Raw genomic sequence first — 14,656 nt, forward strand, 5'->3', positions numbered from 1 at the left:
CTTTAAAACCTGACCTGTTGTCTAATGGCTGTTAGAAGACTATTGTATTTCCAGGCATCACATCCTCAGAACACCCATCCAAAGCAGAAACGGAGGGAAGGAGATTAAAGAGTTTTCTCCTTTATGCCTCTCTTTCCAGGGAGAAACACTCCCAAGAGGCCCCCAGAAAATCCCCCCTTGTGTCTCATTGGCCAGAACTAGGTTTCATGCCCATCCCTAACAGCTTGGAACAGAATTTTCATGATTGGCTTGGACAAATAGTAGTTTGTTCTTTAAGTCTGCATATTGTGACTGAACAAAATTAGAGGTCTCCCAACGTGGAAGAGGCAATGGCTGTTGGGCAGGCAAGCCACATGTCTGCCACACAGCACAGAGCCACTCTGGTTTCCTGCTACTCTTCAAATATGCCAAGCTTGTTCATACCCTTTATGTTTCTTATGCTTGGAACACATTTCCCCAAGATCTTCTCATAGCTTATTCCTTCTCATTCAGTTCTTTGCTCAAATTACATCTCTTTAGAGAGGCCTCAAATATCTGCACACCTATAGTCACTCACCCTCTACTTAATCTGCTTTGTTTTTTTCATAGTATATTCAACTTTATCTGAAATGATAATATGTATTTATTAGTTTGCTTGTAGAATATATAAGCACCTTGAAGAAGAACTTTGTCTATCTGGTTCACTTTTCAATCTACAATAGCAAAACACATAGAGTCAAACACATAGTGAGTGCTCAATATGTATTTATTGAACAAATGAATTGCTAAGACTTTCAGTTATCCTTGAGAAGAAATCACTTGATTAGTTAGGTTCTTAACCAGTTAGCCAGAGGTAACAACAGAGTCTGCTCTAACTAGTTTAGAACTAAGGGATTTAGTAAAGGGATATACATAGCTCATAGAATCATTGGGAGGGCTGGGGAATCTCTCTTGGCTGAACCAAAGAAAACAGATGGGACACTCAAATTGGGTAATTTGAGGAGAGTTTAATAAAGCAACTATTCACTATTTACAAAGGTGGGATATGGGAAAGAGCATAGGAAAACTATAAGAGAAAAGGTAATAGCTGGCCTAGCAGGGCACACTACTTCTTTTATGCCTAAAAGGACAAAAGAAGGGAGCAGGGGCTGTGTGGTGAGGGCTGCCTGAAGCAACTAGGGCCTTTGCTTAAAGGTCACAACCAGCCCACAGCAAGCCAACAGAGAAGAAGCCCAGGAAATAAACATCTCACTACATTCTCCCACCCCCACCTCATATCTCCTGCGGATGCTCCTCTTCTCAACCCAACAGGAAGGAAGAGTGCATAGCCCAGTGGTAAAATTCATAGAGATTATCTTCCTGGGGCAACTATCAGGGAACAGTAGGGTACAGTATGGGATCTGAAGGGGCAAATAGCTCAAATAATTTTCCGTTTGTCAGCTATTAGATTACCAATTATTTTAAAGTTTGGCGTATAGAGAGACAAGCACTCCCACACACTGTCAGTAGCAGTGAAAATTGGTGCACCCTTGAAATCTCAGCACAGAAGTTCTGCATAAGGGAAGTTATCCTACAGATATGCTTGCTCAAGTGTTCAAAGAAACCTGTACAAGGAAATTTGGGCATCACCATAAAATTTTTAAAGGGAAAGGAAATAAACATATCCATCAATAGAGAGCTGGTTAAATAAATGATGGTATAGCCATAAATAGAATACTAGGCAGCTATTTAAAAGAATGAGGTAGAGCCATAAATGCTGATATGCAAAGATGTCTGATACAGAGAAAATTTCTGGATGGATACAAGAAACTAAATTGTGGTTAACTTTAGGGAATAGGATTGTGGGTTTGAGAATTAAGGAGAGGGAATTTTTTTTTTTTTAATTTTCCCTGATACCATTTGTATTGTTTTATTTTCTTACCATGAAAATACATTCTACTCACAATATAAAACCAGACCAAATTACTTTAAAATATTATTCATTAAAAATACACAAATATGAATGGGCCCTGATCAAGATGGTAGAGTGAGAAGCTTCAAGGTTCCAGCCCAACAGAAGCTCTGAATAGCCAGTGAGAACTGGCAGAAACATCTTTCTCAAAGCTCCAGAAAATAAAAAATTTCAATAACTGGGCAAACATAGAATCAAGAAAAAGTCCACTTACAATCAGTAGACTCTCATGGCGCCCTGGCCGGCTGCTCCTCCAACATCCTTACCAGCTCAGTTGGAGCCGGCCCATACCTCCAGTACAGGTCTCAGGTCTTGGTTCTAGAGGAAGCAGAGTAACCCTCATGCACATACTTGGACCATATATGATTGGCTCAGTCTGTCTGGTGATGGCCTGAGGGACTGAACCAGGACATTTGTTGCAGTCTTGCTATCTTAGAACTTTCTCTGCATGTCTGCATGTAGAACTCCTGTTCGCAGAGCTCTGCTACAAAATGCTGTGGGAAAGCAGTGAAGTTGTGGTTACATAGAGGCATGCGATTGCTGGTTGTGGGACATAGAGTGCAATGCCAGGGATAGTGAGGAAACTGTTTCCTAGGGAAGAGATCTATACATAGATCATTCTTATTATATACCTCATCATACTTCTCCTAAGTATATAATTATTCATATGCTGCAAAAGTCTAGTTATCTTTTTAAAAATACCCCTTCTTAAATTTAAAGCATAATGTACTGTCTACTCTGGGTACTGAGAAAAGAGAATGTCCATGTAAATGAGGGGATTCTTAGGGCCAAACGTGCATGACAAAGACTAGATGCCTGCACAGAAAGGACAAGGGATGCCCTTATGCGTTGGCCTTAAGCAATTCTCTAAACTCATCGGATGGATGAAGGAGAACAATCACAGGTCGATTTTCAAAGCCTTGGAAAGGTGGGTTTGTAATCCCCTCCTCTTTTTTTTCTTTCTGTAAGTTCCTGGCATTCAAGGAAAGCTCTGTAATAACACTAGCTGGATACAAGCTTAAGGAACAGATGCCTCAGTGTCTAAATTCCAGAGAAAACACAATAAAGTATCAAAATTTCCAGGTTTTAACAAAAATTTACAAAACATACAATGAAACGGGAAGCAATGACCAGGAAAAGGAGAAGATTAAAGCATTATAAACCATCCATGAGGAGGACCAGGCCTGGGCGTTCCAAATACAAAGATTTTAAAAAATGTTCCTAAATATAATCAAAGAACTAAAGGAAAACATGGACAAAGAATTAAAGGAAATCAGGAAATCAATAGATGAACATAAAGAGAATATTAACAAAGAGTTGGAAATTATGAAAAGGACCCAAACAGAGCTGAAGACCACAGCAACAGAAATTTAAAATTCCATACAGGGGTTCAACAGAAGATTGGGCTGGCAAAAGAAAGAATCAGTGAACTTGCAGATAGGCCAACTGAAATCATCCAGTTTGAGGAACAGAAAGAAGAAAGAATAAAGAAAAGTGACTAGAGCCTGAGGAGCCCATAAGACACTGTCAATTGTGCTAATATACACATTTGGAGAATCCCAGCAGGAGAAGAAAGAGAGAAATGGGCAGAGAGAATATTCAAAGAAATAATGACTGAAGACATGAATATATACTTCCAAGATGCTCAACGAACTCCAAACAGAATAAACTCAAACAGACCCTCATTGCAACATACTGTATTCAAACTCTTGAATACCAAAGATAAGTGAGAATTCTGAAAGCTGCAAGAGAGAAGCTAGATGTCACATATAAGGGAGTCTCAATAAAATTAAGTGCTGATCTCTCATTGGAAACCATGGAGGAAGAAGGCAGTGTAATGACATATTTAAAGTGCTAAAAGGAAAAAAATTCCCAATCAAGAATTCTATATCTGGCAAAACTATCCTTGAAAAATGAGGGAGAGAGGAAGACATTTCCAGATAAACAAAAGCTGAGAGAGTTTGTCATCACTAGACCACCCTTACAAGAGATGCTAAAGAAATTTCTGCAGGTTGAAAGGAAAGGACAATAGACTTTAGATTGAAGTCACATGAAGAAATAAACATCTCCAGTAAGGTTAATGACATAGGTAAATATAAATGCCACTACTATTATATTTTTGGTTTGTAACTCCATTCTTTACTTCCTATAGGATCTAAAAGGCAAATGCAAATGTAACGATAGATGAAAACACTCAAAAGGATAGGAATAGAATGGAATTTTGTCAATATAATAAAGGCAATATTTGAAAAATCCACAGCTAACATCATACTCAATGGGGAAAGACTGACAGCTTTCCATCTAAGATCAGGAAAAAGACAGGTTTTGTTTCATTCATGATATTTATGATTCTCTTCATTCATTTCTTCCAGGTGTCTTATTTACCCTCATTCTCTTTTCTCAGTACCCAGAGTAGACAGTACATTATGCTTTAAATTTAAGAGGGGGTATTTTTAAAAAGATAACTAGATTTTTGCAGCATATGAATAATTATATACTTAGGAGAAGTATGATGAGGTATATAATAAGACTGATCTATATAGAGATCATTTATTTTTTTATTTGCTGGACTCTTATAAATAGCTATGATTTCTTTTCACTTTTTTTATATAGAAAAAGCAATTAAGTATTTGTTAGCTTAAGATGCCAAAGTAGATAGCAGGACATATGTATGGTATGATTCCACTTCATGTCAAGTTATATATACCTTGAGATAGTCATGTCTGTATATATGCATCAAAAAGGGTTTGCAAGTATGTTTACCAAAAGCATATTTGCCACTGGGTTAAGGAAATCAGAGAATTTTGGCTTTCTTCTTGATGCCTTTCTTCTTTATAGTTTATAGATATAATGTAGCGTAGTGGTTAAGTATGGGTTCTGGGAACATCCTGTCTGGTTGAATCCTAGCTCTGAAGTGACATGTCCTTGAAACTCAGCCACTAACCTGTCCTCCAAGTTCAATGGCTCAGCCAGCTCCACATCTTCTTAGGTACCCACTCACATTCTTTACCTTCTTCATCCACAAGAGCCGCCGTTTCCTTTCCTGAAATGAAGATATAACACGTCCTTGGCAAGGCCCTAATTCATCATTGTTTTCCAATTAACATATACACCAGGATGAACAAATAAAATTCATGCTAGTTTGTCATGATTGTTTTCTTGGTAAGCCAAGACTTTGGTGAATTACTTAGCCTCTCAATGCATAGTAAATGGGGATAATAATTTACTTATTTATAATTTTTTTCACTTATTAATGGGGTTAATAAATAATAGTCACTACCTCATAGAGTTCTTGGGAAGATTAAATTAACCAATACAAGCAAAACTCTTAGAACAGTGCCTGGCACACAGCACTCAACAAATGTTAGCTATTTTTAATGCTTTTATATGTTACTTTATTTGTATAAAGTGACCACTTATTATCTTTGTAAACAGAAAAAAATTAAATTAAAACATGAAAAAATAAATGTTTCTATTATATATAAATCACATTCATTTATTTTTTCAATTCTTAACTAGAAAAATTGGCCAAAGTTTTACTGATAATCATAACAGCAGATGGTCACCAGGTAGAGAGATGGGATAACTTTGAAGAAAGCATTTGAAAACTTAGATGAATATGTATAAACATAATTTTAAATTGCTTTAAATTCTTCCACTACACTCTAAAATAACCAACAGTTAACATTTTGATCTCATATGTGTTGAAGCATATTACATCATGTCTTTGAGTAATGGAATTTTTGATAATTTTTTTTTTTACCTTTGTGTATAATCCAAATTCTTTCCAGTAATCATGTATTACTTTTTGTAATCAGAAAAAAGTTATTTTTAAAGATAAAATGATTTTTATCAGAATCCTTTTTGCACTGTACAAAGAAGAAAGTAGAAACAGAAAAGATTTGAGACTTCTGTGACATGAGGGATCGCTTTTGAAGCATTCTGAAATTACATTTTTATTGATTTTTACAAGATTTACAACCTTGGTGCAATAGAGTGGGCACCACAAAACAAATTTGTTTGAAAGCACCAGAACCAGCACATGAATAATCATGACATTCAGCAACATGTCCCTGGTGGAAAATAGTTGAATAATCTACAATGGTGGATGTTCTACTAACAGGGTAAGCTGTGTGTAGAATCAAATGAAAATATTTTAAAAGTAAAGATTAAAGATGAGAAAGTATTCTAAAGAAACTGATCATTGTTATGTTAATACCAATTACTAATCAAATACAAACATGAACTTTAGGAATATCAGTAAGCTCTTATATATGGGGAAATTAAGGACATGACCTTTGGAGTCAGACTTTGAATTTGAGTCCTGTTGGCCTAGCCAGGTAGCATTGGATAAGTTATTTAACATCTTTGAGCCTCAGTTTCCCAATCTCTAAAATGTGAATAATATTGATACCTACCTGAAGGCCTTGATGTAACAATTAAATGAAATATAAAATTCTTAGCAGCGTCTGGCACATAGCAAATACTCAATAAATGTGCTCTCTATATATGAAAGATATATATACAGTTGTTAGTCTTGTTTCTTTTTCTGATGTGAAAATTAATTGCATTCTTTCAACTCCTTGTACCTTACATTCAGCTGCTTAAGAAAAACTATATAAATTGGAAAGACACATTAGGCTATGTAAGTATTAGGGAAACCAACTTCAAAGTTGTTTCCAAAATGTATTATTTTCCTTTAAACATCCCAAACCTTTGAAATTTTTATATAGAGACATACCATACCAAAGGCATACCTTATCAACTCTGTTATTTTATTATCTTATCAAGTGTAAAATAAAAGCAAAACCGAGACCCTAGCATACAAGTAAAAAATCTCTTCAACTTACTTCATGCCTAATGATTTCTGAATCTTTCTGAACTTCTAAATTGTTGTCTAGACTGTAGATTGTCTACAACATGGGTGCTGTGATAAACTCCTGGCCTTTAGTAGCCTAAGACACTAGAATGCCTTTCTTTGCACAGAGGCTCATGTTCCCCATGAAAGACCTTGGAAGTTATCCAAGTTGGCCTCAAAGCTTGCCTATGAGTTAGCTGAGCACTTAAGAGTATGTTAGGGTACCTAACTACAATTTTTAGCTCAATCTCCACAAAACATTTACCCTTTAGGGGAATGCCTCTCTTTATAGTTCTTCTGCTCACCTCACCCCTATCAGAAGACTTCTTCAGAACGATAGAACATCCCACATTTTGGACCCAGAGTGAAAGTGGGTTACCTCCATCCTTTGCCCAGAACCTAGTTTGAGGTGAATGCAGAGGCTTCAGCTAAACAGAGCCTTCCACGCAGATATGGCACTCCCTTAACTAACAGCAGCAACCTGTGACCCCTCATCCAAAGAGGGGTCAAGTCTCTTGGGCACTGAAGTGTAAAAGTGAACAATGGACCTGTTACTTTACTCAAACTTTCAAAGTTTTCCTATCATTTCCCCCCATTTTTATCATTGGCATTTTCTATCTGGAAAAACTCAGTATCACCTACGAACCTAGTATTCTGTCTTCCACATTACTTACATAAATTTAAAATATATATGTCCTAGCACAGAAGGATCTCTGAAACCCTGCTATACATGCTGCTCCAAATTAAGACGTGTTATTGATTCATATGCTTTCTTGATTTTAAGCCAGTTCTCTATTCATGTTAGAAGGAAAAGTGCTGCAAATTTAATGATGACCCAATCTTTAAGAGCAGGTAATTTCTCTGCATACAAGGATTTTTGAAGTCCTACACTGTATATTTGATCTACTGATTTTCTTTTTGGCACAACAGTAGTTATTTCCCTAAAGAGCTCACAATATTTCTATGTGAATTTCTTTTACAAGATATGGTGCCTTTTCCCTAGTAGATGGATTTTACATTCTTCAGTGATCTTATCCTTTAGTTACAGGTTCAACTAGTTTGTCCAATACAGTGTGATACTCACTGTCTGTGAGTTTCCACAGCTATGCCTGCAATTCTTGTTTTAGATAGAATCCAGATAGACAATCCATCAGTCTCCTGGAAAGTTTGCCCTAACAGGGTATACAACTTTGCCTGCAGTTGAACAATTTTACCTTTGGCATTCTTTAAAACCCCAAGTAGACCACGTTCTGTTGATCTTCTGGTGTTAACTAGGTCCTGACTACTGATAAGTAATTATTCTAAAAGTAATACCACCTTATATTTGTATAGTGCTTTATGTTTTTCATCTTTTCATTGGATCCAGTAGCATTGATCTATCTCTGTGAATCAATGGATAATTTAACAGTGGAATTTTTTGTAACATTTCTTTAGTAAAGATGGAGGAAAAAAGTAAAATGAATTCATTTACTCAGTTAGGTCTGTTGCATTTCTTTCTATCCGGATTAAGTATCTTCCATCATCTCTACTTCATCCTGGTTTATTTAAAGTTTCTTTTCTTGGTTTACAGTTCCCTGAATGGTGCTTTTCAAGTTCTTTTTGAGCATCATCTATGACTAAATTAGTTGATTTTTAAAGAAAACCAGACAATTTCTGTAACTACCATGAAATAGCTTTTATTTATTGAATCTATTTTGTGCAAGTATTGCGCTAATATTTTAAGTATATTTTCTCAGTCAACCTATAACAACTTTAATGAGGTAGAATTCTGTGTTCAGCCCCACTTTACAAAGAAGGAAATAGAAGCTCAGCAGGAATTCATTATTTGTCCAAGATCCAGCTACCTTTGAATCCAAATATATCTGATTCCAAAACCTTTGCCCTTAATCCCTATGCACTTTTGCCATTTAGTTGAAGCTAAACTAAGCATTTCTAGAACTATGGGTGACTAGATCAGGATACAGACTACCTGCATTCTTGTCTGGCTTTGCTACAACCAACTGTGTGGTCCAGAGCAGGTGACACAGGAACCTGTTTCTTTATCTGCTAAATGAGTAGATAGAATATATGACCTTTAAATATCTTCTAGTTCTGTGATTCCATTTAAGTAAATATTCAGTAACCCCTAAGTGATCATGTATAGGAACCAAACTAAAGTAAAAAAAAAAAAAAAAAAAAAAAAAAAAAAAAAAAAAAAAAATTAAATATAACTCTCTTTTAAATTTAAAGAGAAAAGTTCGATGTTATCTATTACAATTCTTTCATACAGCAGAAACATGTTTGTTCTATTATTTGACTTTACAGTAAAAAAGCCTGAGGTACTCATTAAGCAGTACAGACCTCTACTTTTGAGTATCATGGCAGTTATGTCTGTACATGAATTTTATTCATTGCCATGAGTGATGGATGTACATGTTCATTTCCTAGCTTGAAACAGAAATAATTGAAACTTTGAATGTAACAGAGCATTTATTCTTTTTATTTAAACTGTATTCAGAGTAATTTAGTGAAGAAAATTAACACCATGTCAGGGCCTAAATTTGGCTGTTAGACTTCATTTTTCCCAGATAATTTTTGGGTTTCTAGGCTTTCCTTATTCTGCACATAATGATTCAGCCTTTTTCTTTTCCCAATTTATAATGGAAACTTTATGTTGGTTATTTTGCTTGCCCTCATCTCCTGCTGTCTCCCCCCTGCCCTGCCCCCATCCTCTCCACCCCCTTCTTTTCTCCACCCTTCTGTGTGCCTCAGAAGATTGAAACTTCCTGACTAAATCTTCCTGACTCCCTGTGAGCTGGAACATATAGGATACCTGAGGGTGGAAAATGGGGTGTTTCTTTTCTGCCCCCTACTTTGGTGTCCTATCTCTCTCCCCAGTCACATTTTCTGCAGGTTGGCCTTCTTCCCCAGCTTCAGCTCTAACTGGGCTCTGCTGACTTTATTTCCTTTTTAAATTTTTTCAGCCCCAGGGGCAATATAGCTCTCCTTCTGTGGCTGGTTGTTGGGTGCCTCATCATACTTCATCTCTTCTCTTAACCTTGCCTATATCTCTATGAGTGGTCTTTTCATTAAAGTTTTTTTATTTGAACCATCAAGGAAGAATTTTGTTTCTTCCCCAGGACCCTAATTGATTTGCCATCTGTTACCTAAAACAATTGAAATGGAATTTAAGCACCTCATTCTAAAGATGACATTGATATTAATCATTGAATACCCATTGAACATCTCGATATGGTCAGGGTTATACTAAATGCTACGAGAGATACAAGAGTCATTTGTGGCATGATTCTTGCCCTTGAGAAGTTTACACTCTAGTTAGAAAGTCCATGATCAACACATATTAATAAATTAACATATAACTCAGAACTTTAAATCTTAAATTAGGTAGTTCATAGGGCTAGTTAGGTGAAATGAGATAAAATTATCATAGAAAATGTCCACTTTCCAGATATGCCACACTTCTTGAGTTTTGTTTTTTTGTTGTGGTGGCTGTTGTTTGTTTTCTGTATTGGAAACTTTTTATTTATGAGATTAGTAGAATCTACTAAACCTGAACTAGAAAACATTAGTGAAATTTTAACCAAACATGGACTACTCATGCTTGAAGTACACTGAGTCAGGGAAACGTGTGCAAAGGTACCTGCTGTGTAAACATTATCAGGGCCAAGATGTCATTCTTGTGTAGAAAAGGGACATTTGCTAATCAAACAAGAAGAAAAGTAGGGCATTTGCCATTGATCACTCTGGAACTATTTCATCAACCCATACACTACTGAGTAAGAAATGAACTGCTGCTGACTCTTACCTTCAATGGGAATCTTCCCAAAGGCCCGGAGATGTGCCTTAAAATCTAACTTGCTCATTGGTAGATCCCTCTACTCGGTTCAGAAAGAAGGCCATAGAGAAGGGAGAATGGGCAGGGCATAGGCCCATTCTGGGCATAATAAGATTACTGCAACACAATAAACAGGAATCTGTTTTAGGAGCTTGGATGTCAAGAGTACAAATTTAATAGTCCAACCACAGGGTAGGAAAGGAAAAACACCAGAATGTGCAAAAAGGTTTGAGTTGTTTCAACTGTGGACAGACAACGACAGGGCTATCTGGCATAGCAGGAAAAGCTTTGTGCAGGACTTGGGGACTTGCCCTCAAAACTTGATGAGAGTTCGGATAGGCAAGAAAGAGAGAAAGACTTGAAGGAGGGAGCAGCAATATAAGGAAAGGCAGAACGATGGGAATGAGCTAGGTATTGCAAACAGGCCAGTGAAGAAACCAGCCTGACTTGACTGTCAAGTATACTTTGAGCAGTACAAAGTAATATTGGACAGACAGGATAGGAGCAGATCAACTTCCTGTAATTGTGCTGATGGAGGGGAACAGAGTACCAGATTTCCAAAGTGGTATCAGCAATATTATTTCTCTTTAAGTAACATAACTTGTTTTTAAGAATTGATGTAGCTACTCTGTAGAATCATGGATGGTTAGAAATTGCTGTCAACGAACAGTACTTGAATTAGATAGGCTCTCACAACATTTCATATCTGGAAACTGATTTTGAAGTCTTGTGTGTGTTACAGTAGATGCAGGAAGACAGCAAGTTCAGAAGTGCGCTCTCAGCTAAATTGAGGGTGGGGGTAGTTCTACTAATGAGGCAATTCAAGTTTGCAGCTATGGTAACAATAGTGTCATTCAAAATTGCTTTTTTTCCCAAAGCATGAGGCAACATAACAATGATTCCTTCTCTCTGCACAGGAGACTGCTTCCCCCTAGGAGTGTGAGAAATGAGGGAAGCTTTTATTGATTGCCAGGTTCCTTTATCACAGGCACTGGATAGAGGGAAAGACCATAAGCATACAGAAATAATAATGGGTGGGGATAGGAATTTTCGAGGTCTTATCAGGTACTGCCCTGTTCGTGTTATGTTCCATGGAATTTTCTTTTCTGCTGTAACCCTGCCCTTTCAATTCCAAATGAGGAAATGTGGCCCTGAAACCTACCAACCATTAACAACTGCTGCATGTCTTTTACATATTTATTTTAGGAGTAGCAATTACAGGAGTACTTAACTAATAAATGTCTGGTGAATCTAACCTCTAGATATCAGAGAAATAAATAAAAATGCTTGAAAATTGCAACATCAGTTATTGAAGTAAATTTTTTTGTATTAAAGATACAAATATGAAATAACACTCTTATTGCGACAGTGGCTTTGACTCCTTGTGTTGGCAGAACAAAGGACTTACACTCTATATTAAACTGTTGAAGGGAGCAAAAATTTTCCAGATAAATATGTGACGGTACTTGGTAAACTGAAGAACTAAATAATGATCAAGGAATCATTATTACTATCATTCAGTGAATCATAAAAGGATATGTTGGAATGTCATTTGTAGGGCAATATTCTTGAATTCTGGGGAAAAGGCACTAATTTTTAGGAAGTAAGGGTATTGAATAAAATTTTGAAATATTATCTATTATGAGCTTGATGTGCTGGAAACAATGATTGGAAGTGCTCACAGAGAATGAGATGCATTAAAATAACACCATTCCATCACTTTTTTGTTTATTCCATCTCTTTTTAAAATGCTTTAACGTATTGTGTTCCAAGTGTAAACAAATATGTTTACAAGGATATACACTGCAACATTGTTATGGTATAACATAACAGCATGAAACAAAACAAACCTACCTGGATGCAACTCACATGTCTATCACTATGTCTCTACTCAAGTAAATTATGGTACATTTATGTCATGGATGCTATGTAGCCAAAGAAAACAATGAAGTAGGCTTATGATTGCTAACATGGATATCCATGAGATATTAAATTATGAAAATGTGCAAAATGGTATGTATTGTATGATTAGTGTGTCTAAAAGCCATTGTATAGCTCAAGCTAAGTTTCTCTATATGTTCTAGTAAACAAAAAAACAATTTAGAGCAATACCTACTATTCCGCTATTATCAGTGCTTTCCGTGTCTCATGAGTTCAACATTCTACAATATTTCTGTAATGTTTGAATGTCTTATAATGAGCATATACTACTTTCATGAGCATTAAAAAAAAGTCAAGACTTTTACAAATGAATAAAAGACCAGTGCTTCAAATGAAACCAAACACATTAATGACTAAATAAGACTGGAAAACTGGAAAAAAAATATTGAGGATTCGAGTTGCTAAAGCCATATAAAGTTTAGTTCAACTTGCTGAAGTTGATTTGGAATTGTAGGGCTTGAAAAAAAATGCCTCAAAATATTGATCCCACTGCTCTGAAGCACCAGGCAATAAGTTCAAAATAAGGTTCAGAGTCTCTATGGGGCTGAAACAACTCTTCTTGCTAACATAAACTGAAACAAAGATGAGTTTTATCTCTTTGTAAGATTTTTAGCTTTTGTTTGTGACCAACAAATCAAATGTCCACATGTTTGTTGAATGCACTCTAAACCCCAGAGAGAAATCAACTAAAGTGGCTTGAACATAGGTTGAACAAGGTCAACTTGGACTTGCACAAAAGGAAGTACTGGTAATGACTAGCAAAGTTAGCGATTTGCCGTCAGGAGCAAACCACCAGGAATGTGGACTGTTTGCTAAGGGAGTTATTTTAAAGATTCAGCCACTTCACAGAGAAATACTTACTTTTCTTTTACTTATTTTTCTTCCTTCATCCATTCTCTAACCTATTAAAAATACCTAGTTGGAGAGAAAAAGCCACAGACTTGAAGTTGAAGCAACGAGATCTGGGAGAGGAGGACTAGCAGACATTGCTCTGTGCCTTGCTATCTGACAGTGGAGCCCGAGCTCGCTGGTAACTGTCTTCAGAGAAGCTTGGTGTGTGCAGTGAGTTATACAATTCAGAATGGAGAAAAAATGTATTTTAGGTTCTCAAACCATTGAAAGTGAAGACCACATTTTACAATGCCGAGACTGATGAGGTATTTCTCGGAATACTTCATCATTTTGAAGCCCAGAATATTGCAACCTCACCCATGTTTATGGAGCCATCTATAATGTTCAATGTAGCAGAACTAAATTCTGTCAACCAAGCTGGAGAACGTGTACCTATATTTGGGTCAAGAGCCTATTTGCGGCCAATGGATACATGCCAGTTCTTATACTGCCTAAAGCACAAGAAGGAGTTTGCAGAAAAGACAGGCATCATTAAGGGAGTAACCATAATTGGAAAATTAGATATAGAATGGAAAACAAATCTAGGTAAAAGGGGAAGGTTACAGACCAGCCAACTTCAAAGAATGGCTCCAGATGAAGGAGATGTTAGGTTGTCTTTGGAGGCAATTCTAGATACTGTAAATCTGGAAGAACCTTTTTGTATTACCTGTAAAATAACAACTCAAAAGGACTATGGATCTTGTTTTGGAGATGTGCAATACCAATTCCATCCACTGGTGTGGCATTTCAGGAAGACAGCCTGGAAAGCTGCATCCAATTTCCTCTCTCTACCTTGCTTACTCTACTGTCCTCAGTACAGGAACTGCAAAGTGTTTCCGGCTTAAGACTGACAGACACGTTCCTAAAGAGAACATATGAATAGGATGACATTGCTCAAGTCTGTGTGGTATCTTTAGCCATTAAAGTGGAAAGCTAAAGAAAATTTCCAGTGTTATGTTTTCCATTTACTTTCTTAGAACTGCTTTCTGTATTTTTGTCAGCTTTGTTAAATGATCAATTTAATGGCAAAAATAAGTATATACTTTTAAAATGTCTTTCCTGTAAAACTGAGTTCTTTAAAATATTAAATATTTGTTTTAAAAAGAATCTTCTGCTGATTTTATCTTATGAGTTATATTCTAAATGAACATTTGTGTATTTCCCATACATATTATCTTATTTTGTTCCATTTTAGATGACT

General features: G+C 36.3%; 1 pseudogene; it reads left to right on the forward strand.

The window, feature by feature from the left end:
- Window positions 1-2,159: 2,159 nt before the first annotated feature.
- Window positions 2,160-14,392, forward strand: LOC119508445 (annotated as a pseudogene).
- Window positions 14,393-14,656: the final 264 nt, after the last annotated feature.

This window comes from Choloepus didactylus, chromosome 13 (assembly GCF_015220235.1).
Source record: "Choloepus didactylus isolate mChoDid1 chromosome 13, mChoDid1.pri, whole genome shotgun sequence".
NCBI lineage: Eukaryota > Metazoa > Chordata > Mammalia > Pilosa > Megalonychidae > Choloepus > Choloepus didactylus.